This window comes from Agelaius tricolor, unplaced genomic scaffold (assembly GCF_023055355.1).
Source record: "Agelaius tricolor isolate 1412-34295 unplaced genomic scaffold, bAgeTri1.0.p SCAF_14, whole genome shotgun sequence".
NCBI classification, from domain to species: Eukaryota; Metazoa; Chordata; class Aves; order Passeriformes; family Icteridae; genus Agelaius; species Agelaius tricolor.
The window spans coordinates 12,629,898-12,642,190 of record NW_027269274.1 but is presented as its reverse complement, the minus strand read 5'-3'; positions in this window follow the sequence as shown (position 1 = coordinate 12,642,190).

Genomic DNA, 12,293 nt, shown 5'->3' with positions numbered 1-12,293 from the left:
TAAAATAAAAAGGGAGAAATACTTTTAATTGTCAGCTTGAAATTATATAACGTTTCCCTACAACTGGGTATGAAATGGCTGCTAAAGTACAGGAATTCCTCCCTGCCAGTCTGGCACTTCTATTTCTTGTGGGCTGCAAGACTCAGGGTGTGCAGATCGTGAGCGTGACTGTGCCTGAGGTGTAACTGTGCCATGGGGGAGAAGGTGGCTCTCATAATAAAGTTCTTGCAAATTCAAGGATTTCTTTTTTTTGTCACCACTTTATCAAGTAATGCTTAGAGAAGAAAAAAAAAATCCATTACTACTAATTTGGATTATTACTAATTATTACTAATTGGTTTGATTATTACTAATTTGGTTTGTCCATTTTTGTGAACTTTCTCACTGTTTAGTTGACTTTATTGGGAGAGTCCAACTGAAAAATGACAAACAAACAAAAACACCACAGGAAAGTGTCAAACTTTAAGCTTGGTAGAAATAAATAATAATCTGGGGGGGTTGTTTCCAACCAGTTCTGGATATGGATTAAATATACCATAGCAACTTTCATCTCCCCGTGATTTTTCTGTCCATTTAGACATAATCTTGGGAAGAAAACTTACTTAAATCAGCTGAAAAATTATACACTCTGAAATCACAGGAAGAAAAATGAAGCCTATAAACAATTGTTACTCTATCCTTCACTCACCTTTAAGGGCGAAGAAATATAGATGCTCCTGTCAATGCATTGGTATTGAGGATTCTTTTGACAGATGTGAAAAAAAACAGAAGAAAACCATAATCTATGCTGAAGCAATGGAGAAATGATGAGAAGCAGATTTAGAACTCCCAGAAAAAGCCAGGCAATAGAACCAAATAGAAGTATTGGTAAAACTTTTTGTTAAATTACAAGTTAGAGGAAGCAATGCAATGCAAAATTTCACTACATTTATCAGCCACAGAGAAGGTAAGAGAAAAGCAATGGAAAACCTCACAAATATAGCTTATTTCCATTTTTTGCTCCTTCAGGATGTCAGACACCTATATACAAGTGAACTATTGACTGTAAACAAAAAGATTTTCATGTTGGGGAAAGCAGTATTTTGCCATGCAGTACTGAATTTATTCTGAAATCTTCAGGGCAATCAGAAAGCAAATACGTGTAGCAAAGAGAGACAGGCAAACCATATTTTACAGCAGCAGCCTGTGAAGGGAAGGATAAATGCATTAATCACTTGAGTATAGCTCAGTTAAAAAGATTTTTATAAACCATGAAAGATCAGACTACAATACAGAGCATGATTTCTTGATCCCTGAGCAGACTGTGATGCTACTGCTGTGGGAAAGCTGTGTATGACCATCTTTAACATGAATTAGGAACCAAAGAGACCTTGGGATAAAACAGGAGGCAGAAGTAACAGCAGCAGTATTTTAAATAACATTTCTCTGCATCTTATTTACACTTACTTAAATTGCTCTACTCCTTATTTAAATGTATTTTCAATTTTCAAATATATATTTTTATTTCCTGCATTAAATCTCTTTTAATACCTTGACCACGCAGCCATGAAGAGGAGTACATTTGAAAATTAGTAGAAATATTTTGCAGCTACAGCAATTGGTCTAAGAAAACATATTACCTCTCTGCACAAACCTTATCTCACTGGAAATATTTTGTTCTGCTTCTTTTATGCAGTTAATTGGATTCATGGTTTTGGTGTTAAGGTTCAGCTGCAATTTTAGGATCCTAAACATTTCCATGGCCTGTGCTTGACAGACAGAAGGGTTAATTTAGAAATAAAAGGTAATGTAAAGAGTTTGTGGTTTTTAATGAGAAGAAAAGTTGGGAACATGGGAGCATAACTAGAGAAAACTACGTATTTTGGACGTTAACAGTTATTTAATTTATAATAGTTTACAGTTCTATTAATTGAGTGAAATAGCACTTCTGTAGTATCATTACAGAGCAGAGATTATGGTGATTCACAATGTATTATAAGGAACACAAGTGAAGAAAGAAGATCAGGCTTATGAAGGATTTAGTTTGGTACAGCAGCAGGTACTCAGGAGTAAGGTGAGTTCAGGTTGTGAGCACATAAACCCCCCAGATCTCCAAGCCCTTGCACAGTTCCTGCCCAGCACACCCAGTACTGAACTTTCCTGTCATACCTGCTAACACAGAAGGTTGGTAGGCAAGGAAAAATACCTGGCAGAAATATTCTGATTACACTTTTTCTTGCAGGGCTCCTACCTGCATTCAATTTTCACCAGCTCTCTGTAAAGCAGATTAGGCTGCCCAAAGGCTCTGAGTCTTGGTTTCAGGCCCTTCTCAGACCCTGCTTGCACTGTAGCACAGGTTTTCTTTTTCTTGCCAGGTTACTTTCTTTGCTTCTTAAGAAGCTGCAGATTGTTGGTTTTTTTACAGCCCTCTTCTTCCTCCTCATTTTTTTGATAAACACAACCCAGCAGCAAAGGCAGCTGTGGAACTAAAGGGTGGTGTCTGACAGGTAGCTCCTGGTGAGACGAAGCCAGCAGGGGTATAAGAGCCCAAAAGCATGCCTTTGAAAGAAGAGTCATGTTCCTAAATATTGAGAAGTGATTCTCTTAAGATAATACTTGCAATCAGCACTCAGCATGTGCAGCAGCCACGTCTGCAAGACAAAACTGGCTGCTTCAGAGAGTTCAGCAAAAAGCAGACGGTTGGGGTACTGCAGTTCTCCTACACTGAGTTATTAAAAGACAAATCCTGTACGTTGCTGAAGCTCAAACTGAGGTGTTCCAAAATCATGCAGTTCTGATATAGAACAGAAAATATTCAAGATCTGCATATTGCCATTTGAAATTTAAGCTGTGGTCACCAAAGCCACCCATGTAATTAGTGTGGATCTTAGAGATGCTTTGCCAGAGCAGCTGGGAGTGTAGAACGCTTTCAGAGGTGTAGAAATGACTAAGACATAAGTAGAGCAAAAAAGCCTAAGGAAGATATGAATAAGAGAGGTGGGGGAAAGATCAGAATAAAGTACTGCAATCATCAGAATTTTTATTTGTAGAAGAAAAAAACTCCATGTTGCAATGGAATTGTGGCTGTGATTATGGACTAGATACCAGAAGAATTAGTGGAAGTTACAGAGTTACTGATGAAGTACTTTTCATTAGCACAGGTGCAGCAATGGTCAGCACCTCAGTACAGGGATGGTGATGCCTACACCAATGACCTCTGGTGGTGAGGTTTTGATGGAATTTAGGATACAGTGTTATCCCTGAGACTAAAATTTTCTTCTTACTGTAGAACCCAAGGTGGACCAGTATCCCTGACTTTGCACAGTTCTTATACTCAAAATCCAGATTGTTTCCTAGCACTGTTCTAGCACTATCAGTGCTATTTTTTATTGCAAAAACATAAACTAAAGATTCATTTGTTTTACTCAATCTCTCAACATTATATGCCCCCTTTTCAGCAGACATGGTCTTTTCATGGTCTGATTTTGAAGGAAAGCTATCAAAAAAACCCATAAATTGTTGAAACATTATTTTCATTTTTATATGCTGTTCCCTCTGCTGCTCTCCTGATGCAATCATATTTCATAGGAACACAGTAAGGATACTTCTGAGCTACTTTTATCTTTCCCAAGTTATTCATTTGCAGTTTCAACTTGTTTGTTGGTCATAATTTGAGTAAGCATATATCTAAATTATTGTTTATATTAAATACATATCTCTCTAGGAAAAAGGAACATTATTATCTTTAAAGTGCTGACACACACTTGACTGGATAAATTTATAATAGATCAAATAGCATTTTTAAATCTAAAATAAATGCTTGTGTAATTTTAGTTAAAAATTCCATTTGTGTCAAATTAAAGATTCATCAAAGGCTACGGAGCATCTATATGTTATATACAATAACAGACATTTGGCTTTGTCATCAGAGGAAAAAAAAATCTATTTATTGATAAGCCTGAGTTATATTTTAGGAAGTGTTACCATTCTGGTCACTCAGTTGTTTCCAGACATCCTTTGGACAATATGCTATTATTCAGAGGTGGTGTGTCCTAAGGACAGTAGAGTGCAACTGTGCTTTTTCTTAGTTATTTTGTGACAAGCATTAGAGACCAGAATTTAACAACTCCAAGAACAAAAATGGCCTCTTGTAACAGGGGCATTCCTGCCAAGTGAAATCCATGGGTCCCACAGCTTCTGTCACATGCAGCCTGTTGGTTGTTTAGTTTGCAAATACAAACACTGCATAAATCAGGAACACTTTCAATCTAAACAGGGATAAGGTATGACAGATGGCTGTAGAACACAGATGGAAGGAGGGAAGAGAAAGTCTTCATTGCTGTATCATACTTATTAGGAAGACAGAAATAGCCGTTTCTGAAGCACCTGCATTTTGAGCTTGGAACTCTCATAAATCAGTTCCTCACAAACTGCTCAGCAGCTTCAGCCCTTTAGGCACTCAACAGTCCCACTGCCCCTATTTTTCTCCCTTTTTTAAAATTTTGCATGACATAAAGTTCTAGTTGTCGCAGACATCATCTTTTTATTCACCAAACCAAGAGTTAAATGTGCAAGCAGTTTATGATCTCCCAAGTGGCCTTAAAATTTAGTTTAATCCCATGGTGGTGTTATTTGGCTTATTCAAACTTCACAGGTATAAAAAGGTCATTCAGAAAGATCTCAAGTGTTCTATGATGTTGATTTCCTTAGCATGAGAAAACACAGTAACTCCTTTTTTTAAGGAAAGAGATGGAAGTGAAAAAGACACAGGCAACAGGTGCCTTCTATCTAACAGGTCCCTCTCTCTCTCTCTGTGTATACATATATATATATACACACACACAGAGAAAGGGAGAGATCATTCAGACAACCACCCCTCCTATACTGCAGCCATGTATCTGATATGTATATGTATACATATGATATGTATATGTATATGATATATGATATGTATACAGCAAGTTCTGTATAAGGAATCCCTTCCAGAGGAGCTTTTATGCAAAGCTTCACTCCTGCCAATTATTTAAATCATTTATGAAATATTATATATCATACACATGAAGAGCCATGCAGCCTTTCTCATACTATTATTTTCAGTATTTTACTTCTCCCTGAGACTGAACAAAAGAATTCATTTACCTGGAAAAAAATTAAATTACAATTTTTCAAAAGTCACATTGCATAATGCCACGTAGCCATAGAGATGAGATGAAACTGCATTTTTCTGTGTTACTGGAAACAAGAGCAGTGTACATGCTATGAAAGAGAGATGCCATTTAGAGTACAATCTAACATATTTGAAGAAAAACCTTATCAAATTCTTTATTAATGCTGGTCTCTTTTGCAAAAGGAAAAGTGAAGTAGGGAGGGAAGAGGTTACACCCCAATTATCCAGGAAGAGCAAGCAGAGTGTTTGAGCTCCTGGCCATAGGGCAGTTTCAGGGCTATCTTTGGAAATTCCATTTGGGCATTTCTGACAGGATAGTAGCAGCATACAGTATATCTAGCTCTGTAATTTAACTCCCAAAATATAAGTCAAAAAGCACTCACAGACATACAATTGGCTAAGAATAATCATCCAAAATCCCAGGGAAAATATTTGTAATGACTGTTAGAAACATAAATGGTCATTACTGTGTCAGTGTGCAGCCTCTACACGTGCACCTTTCCAGATACAGATTCCTTTTCTGAAACATTCATTGGTCTGGCAATAATCCTTTTAGACCCCAGTTATTTTCAACTTGGTGTAGATGAAAGAGACAGAATTCAGGTCATTCTTATGATTATGATCCAATAATGTACACTTCTGAATTACCCATGTTATGAAAGCATACTCAGTTAAAAACCCAGAAATGACTCAGCACTACAGAACTCCCTTTCAGAAACTGGTAACTTTTTAATAACCCATAAAGATTTGTCCAAGTATGAAGCAATTTCTTGTATATACTGGAATAATGGCTGGCAGATTTCATTTGTTCCAGAATATAATACAGCAGCACTATCAGATGTGCACTTGCTTACAGCAGGACAGAAAAGGAACTCCCTGCAGAAGGAACTCCAGCCTGACCTGAGCTGCAGCAACGATGGTTCCATGTCACACTTGTCATCACCACATTCAGGCTCGTCCTGTAGTAGCCAGATAAGTGTTTTTTCTTTGAAGAGAATGTCAGTTATATCTGGGAATAATTGTTTTTCAGAAGCACAGAACATTTTTGAAAGCCATGGCACAACAGTTTTATCTCCTTTTCTTAATAAAGCTCCTTTGCCTATTCAAAAAGAATATCCTGAATTACTGGTGTCCCAATCTCTTTCTATTAAAGCTTATCTAATTCAACAGTGTGAAGCTTTCAGAATGAACAGAAAAGAAATACAGTAAATACTTATATTTTTGGGTAAGTATGCTTATAAGAACTCCATATATTTATATATATTTAATATATGTATGCATGTGTATACACACCCCCACATATATAAAGCTTTCATTGTAAAAACAAAACAGTTGGCAGAGCTTACTCATGAAGTGGGATTGAATCACAAACTGTCAAAGAGATCCAGGCTGATTTCCCAATTTTCTGCAAAACAATTATTGCCAGATATAATTAACATTCTCTTCAAAGACTGATAAGGACTACAACTAAATTAATTTACATGCTCAGGAATTCTAAAGCACTAATGAAAATGATAATACTCAGCAAGTAGCATTTGTTGAGATTTATTTAAATTATTTTGAAATATATCCAAGATCAAGCCTAACTTGGTTTAAGAAGCAAGTTACAGTTAAAGAGCTTTGCTTAGAAAACTTGACAAAATGGGACACTCATACAAAAGATGACAGAAAGCATTACATTAGCATAGGTCATTCTTTCCTTTTTTGTTAAATCTCTATTATGCTGCATTTTCTGTTTCAGCTATACCTAAGGTTTGGGCAGGTTAAAAACAAGGCATAAGCATGAAAGCAAAATATTTCCAATTCTAAAAGCCTTTTTCTATTGTTAAATTTAACAGGCAGGAGGATTCAGTGTAGTTGATGGTTTTTAACCAAATCAATTTCTGCAATTATTTCTTCTACTCAGAGCTGAATCTGCAATTACTGTTATCTTTTACATGCATGATTTAGGCAGTCAAAGATCTCCACAGGCTCATTTTTGCCTGTGGCCCATGGATGTGTTTCCCTACCTTTATCAGACAAATAAACTTTAATCTAGATTGATGATCTCAACAAAACTTTTAAATACAGAAAATAGTCCCATATTCCCTAAACATCACAAGGGTATATTAATTATTTTCCTAAGTCATGTTACAATAAAGCATAATATTTGTACTTACTACATCTTCACTGACCCACTTTAACATGCACAGCATTTCTGTAGTGACCCCCCAATCAGCATGTAAACATCCATTTTTGAAGAAAAAATATTTGTTTTACATACTGTCAGGGCTCCATTTATTTCCTGCACAAAAAGAAGCCCCTTTATACCCACCCTCACTTCCCAAGTAGAGGGAGCTCTCAACTCAGTGCTGAGTCCACCCTAAAATCCCTGGAAAATCTGGCTTTAGAAATGGAACAGAAGAAGCCCCAGGAGCTCAGAACACACCTTTCACTTTTCAGATATGATCCATTACAGTGTGAACACATGGTTTTACTTTCCCTCAGGGCTTCTTTTGAACAGTCCCTTTGCCCAAGTTCTAACCATCAGAATGGTTCAGACTGAATAAGTTCAATCTTATCCCAAGAAGACAAACAATATAATACAAAGTGATGGAAATATAATTACTAGCATTCATTTGCCAAAGCTATAATTTTCTTTTTTATTTCTGCAGCTGGTTCAAGTTTGATTGCTTCAGTGCTTTCTCCTAGAATATCCTCTGCATAATGATTTGTCCAAGCTCTGATGAACATTTCCTATTGAATGGATATAGTTGTTTATATCTTGGGAGTTTTTAATTTATGGACATTTTAAGGTAAGTTGCACTTTAAAAGTGTATGTATACAAAAGCAGAATAAAGGAGAGGGAAGGTGCTTGCTCAGAAAAATTCAGTGGCTTGACCCATTTTTTATATGCAGAGGACTTGAGCTTTTCCCTCTCTTTTCTCCTCTGGTCTCTTTAAGACAATATTCTTAATTTTTAAACTATAAAACAATTTTACTTTATTAGTATTTGATTTACCACAGTTTTTCCTGGTTTCATGAAAACCATTAATATTTGATAACAAAAACAAACATCATTACTAGTTCAATTATTTGGTTATTTTCTGCTGTTCTTGCTAAGGTTCTTGTTTCTCACTTAGCTTTCATTGGTGTATGTTCCAATCCATACTGACTGATTTCTTGTGAGGACAGTTTCTTTAGTCCTCATATTGGACATTTATTTTATACCTGCTGTGAGATATTAATTTTATAACATTAAATGCTTTTATGAAATAAAATCCCATCAGCTCACATGGGCCAGTTACTGTGCATGAAGCTGAAGAACTCACCAGGGCCAATTTGATGTCTCTATCCAAAATAAGGCTCCTTCAGGAAAAGTAGAAGATTTGACAGCCTGTTGGAATTTTATGAAGGGGGAAAATGGGAGAGGGAAAAAATAAAACAGGCTTAGTGACCTGGAGCAAAAACTCTGAGCTGTCAAAGGCTAATCCTGAGACGCTTGCCATGTCTTAATTAAACACAACATGGGCTGATAAAATGCAGAGAACCAACCTAAACTCCCTGCTGTACAGTGAATTTCTGCCTAGACATCAAAGACTATTTTGAATTCTCTGCAGCTTGCAAATTGTACTGAGCAGTTGTCAGATTTCTGCATAATGCATTTCAGTCAAGACTGCAGAAGAGACTAATTTGTAAGTATTTTGCAGGAGATGCTTTCCTGACAAAAATGAAATGTTAAGTGGTAATCCTTGCTTTTATAGTGTTTAATTATAAACTACATCAAAATATGTTTTTAGGGGTAGAAAAAAAATGATACATTGTTCCAAAGGAACACTTGTCCATCCCCACTTAATAAGCTGATAATTCATAATTTAATTTTTTTTAAAAATCCAAAGTTGACACTACATATTATATAAATAGCACTCTAATCTCTCATTACCCAAAAATACTGCTATTTTGGTGCAAAATTTATTCTTTCCCAACACCTGTTGAGAAATATATGTGTAAGGAACATGACAACTTCATGTTTTGACAGTCCCTCTGTATTACAGTAAAGGACCATGAGGTTTTGTTTCTTTGCTAGTAAGAATGCAGAAAGAAAACATGGTAAAAATCTGCAGCCCCTCAGGTTCTTAACTCAGACTGCAATACCTTCTTTCCTTGATAGCCTTTTGCCTACCATAAGTTCTGCTTCTACACTTGATACAACTTCTATCATAACTCTACATAGAAATCCTTTTTAGTCACAAAAACGTTGAAAGAATTTTTGTGATGGATTTCAGATTTTTTTTCAGTTAAAATTTCCATGTGAAGAAACAGCACTGGCTGCAAGGAACTGGCTGCAAGGAGAACTATGGCTATGTGCAATTTGAAAGCACTGTGCACAAACAGACCTGCAGCTACCACACCTGTCCTGTTGAAGCAGGCTTGCTTTAAAAAGTGAGTAACCTTTTTGGGAAAGATCCAGTTTATATCATCTCTGAATAATTCCTACAAATGTGAGTGCAAAGGTTACCATTCTTAGGTGTGCCAGGGCCAATTTGATGTCTCTATGTCTCTATGAGATACCCAAATACACAAAATACTTCACAAATACTTATGGTTAATGCTATAGAGCCCAAGCAGCCAATTGAAGGTTTTACCTCAAGTGGAAATTAAGATTTCTTGTTCTGATATGGTACAACTCCATTGGAACAACAGCCATTTTTACCATCCATCCATCTGACTGCAGCCCAATCAAACCCATGGTTTCCATGTTATGGAAGGAAAAGATTGCTGCAGGTTTCAATTTACATAAATTTGGGTTGTTTACTCCCAAGTCTCTCCTCCCAGTTCAATGATGCAGCTAGAACATACTTTCTTTATACTCCTTATGTGTTTCCTGGTGATCTAAACTGTGTATATTTGAGAATATAAAAGTATTAATACTCCACAGAACAAGTTATGCAAACACAATGCCCATGTACACAATCTCAAGCACAGCTATCATTTAAGTCCATCTGTATGAAAGAAGGAAATATGCAAAACCCCACACTGAGAACACAAGTATGGTATGGATGGCCTGCACATTTCTTGGCTACAAAGGCAGGTTTCAGAAACTGAATTCCTCTGCTACAGAGAAATATATTTTAGAAATATTCTAGTGTTCATAAACTTCTCAGTATGTAGTAATCTATGATATCAGATATAAAGACTAATTTATGGACATCACATAAGCCCCTGTTTGGAATTATAGTTTAGAATCAGAACACGCAGTCCTGTATCAACTGCAGTATCAAAAAGCAAATTATTTTCTTTAAAGAAAGATTTTTTTTTTAATTTCAACACTCAGTTTATTTGGCACACAGATCACACGTTCATTCCATTAATCATCAAGTGCCTGCTGGCTAAAGATTAACACCATCTCATGCTAGCATTTGATTGCATTCAGTTGATAGTTACTCTTCATCGTGTTGCTCTTGCAGGAAGCAATCAAGGAAACAAGTCTAAAAACTTCCATTTGCATTATCTAAAATGTATTGGAAGCAAGGCCAAAACTGTTTAGGTTTCCCATTTAACTCCAGAAGCCCTGAAAGCTACATATGAATTTGAAACTTTGAGGACACTCCTGATTTCCTTTGCTGCAATGGCTGGGTACAGAAACTACATACAAGTATTAAGAGGAAGGATAATGATTTCTGCCCTGAAATCTGATTTCTGATATTGTAGGGTATAAGGATACATTTTCTATGAAACTTATATTATTCTGATAAAGTTTGGGTATCACTTCCTCCAAAAGTAAGTTAAAAACCAGAAATTAATGGACTCGAACCACACTAGCAATATTCAACTATTTAAAAAACACTTGCTCATGCAGCAACAATGCCAAATACAAATCTGGCTACATTCCATATGCAAGCCCCAAAGAAATGTATTCTTGGGGGACCCTCTCAGCTGCATTTGCATTGCAAATACACTTGCAAACTGAATTCCAAGCCAAAGTCCCATTGTTCCAGCTTCCACAAGGCATCACTGACTGTGCTGAATTTAATCATTGTGCCAATCCATTTATCCACCTAGAAAAGAGATACAACCATTCTGAGTGGGGTTCTCATGAAGAAGTGATTGAAAAATCAATGTGACTTGTTCTCTTAAGTCAATTACAACCAGATATTAATGGTATTTATGTGTCTGGAGATCAAGACAGACACCTGATGGGGCTTTCATAACACCTACCTCCCACTGAAATCTCATCCTCTTACCTGGCTTACATAAGCTATTCAAAAGTTTAATTAATGAGTGATTGAAGTGCTTGTATAGTGTTTCATGAGCCTTAGAGAGATGCATGTAGCCTGAAAGCATTTTTACTCAGTCTTCTGGAAAGATAAATCAAAGACTTAGGAATGCTGGTTGTGAAACTGCAGCTCTGTTAAGGGACTTTGGATATTTTTAGACTTTGGCCTCTTAATGTGGGAATAACACAGGACATTCCCAAGGCAGTCTGAAAGAAAAAAGTTATCTGGCCCTCATAACATAAAGCCAAGTGTGCAGTATGGAATCAATAATTTTTTTTTACCGTGTAGGAAGTTCTTTTACACAATTTACAATCTGCTTATTAGCCTAAATAATTTTATTTTGCATAGTATTTTATCAAATACCTGAAAGACTTGCCAGTTTTGAAAGATCCAATCCCATATATGCAGGACAAGTGTTGTAGATAGTCTTGATTTGTCTACAAAGAACACAACTGTTTTTTACCCAAGTTCTGAAACCACCAGTCAACTACTATCAGCTTTTTGAAAGAACATATCACTTGCCTAGCAAAACTAATAATTAACAAAATATTAAAATAAAAAGAAATATAAATGGACTGTGAAACTTGTTTTATAGTCCTTAGAGAATGATTTTCTCTATGAGAAAGTTTTGAAAAGATGCTTGAAATTACATTGCCACCTGCTGTTTCCGACAAAAAGCAGGAGCCAGGTCTGGTTGGCTATATTATTTAAAATTCTGCAAGTATAATGGAAATCTATTAATTTAGGGAATCTATTGTGAAGCAGGGGATGAAATCTTACTGCTTTTATCACCCATCTTGTATATTCTGTGCTTCACAGGACTTCATAAGCAGTGCACTATTATGAAAAACTCCAGGCTTTCTTTTCTTTCCTTCCCTTGTCCTAGTCCC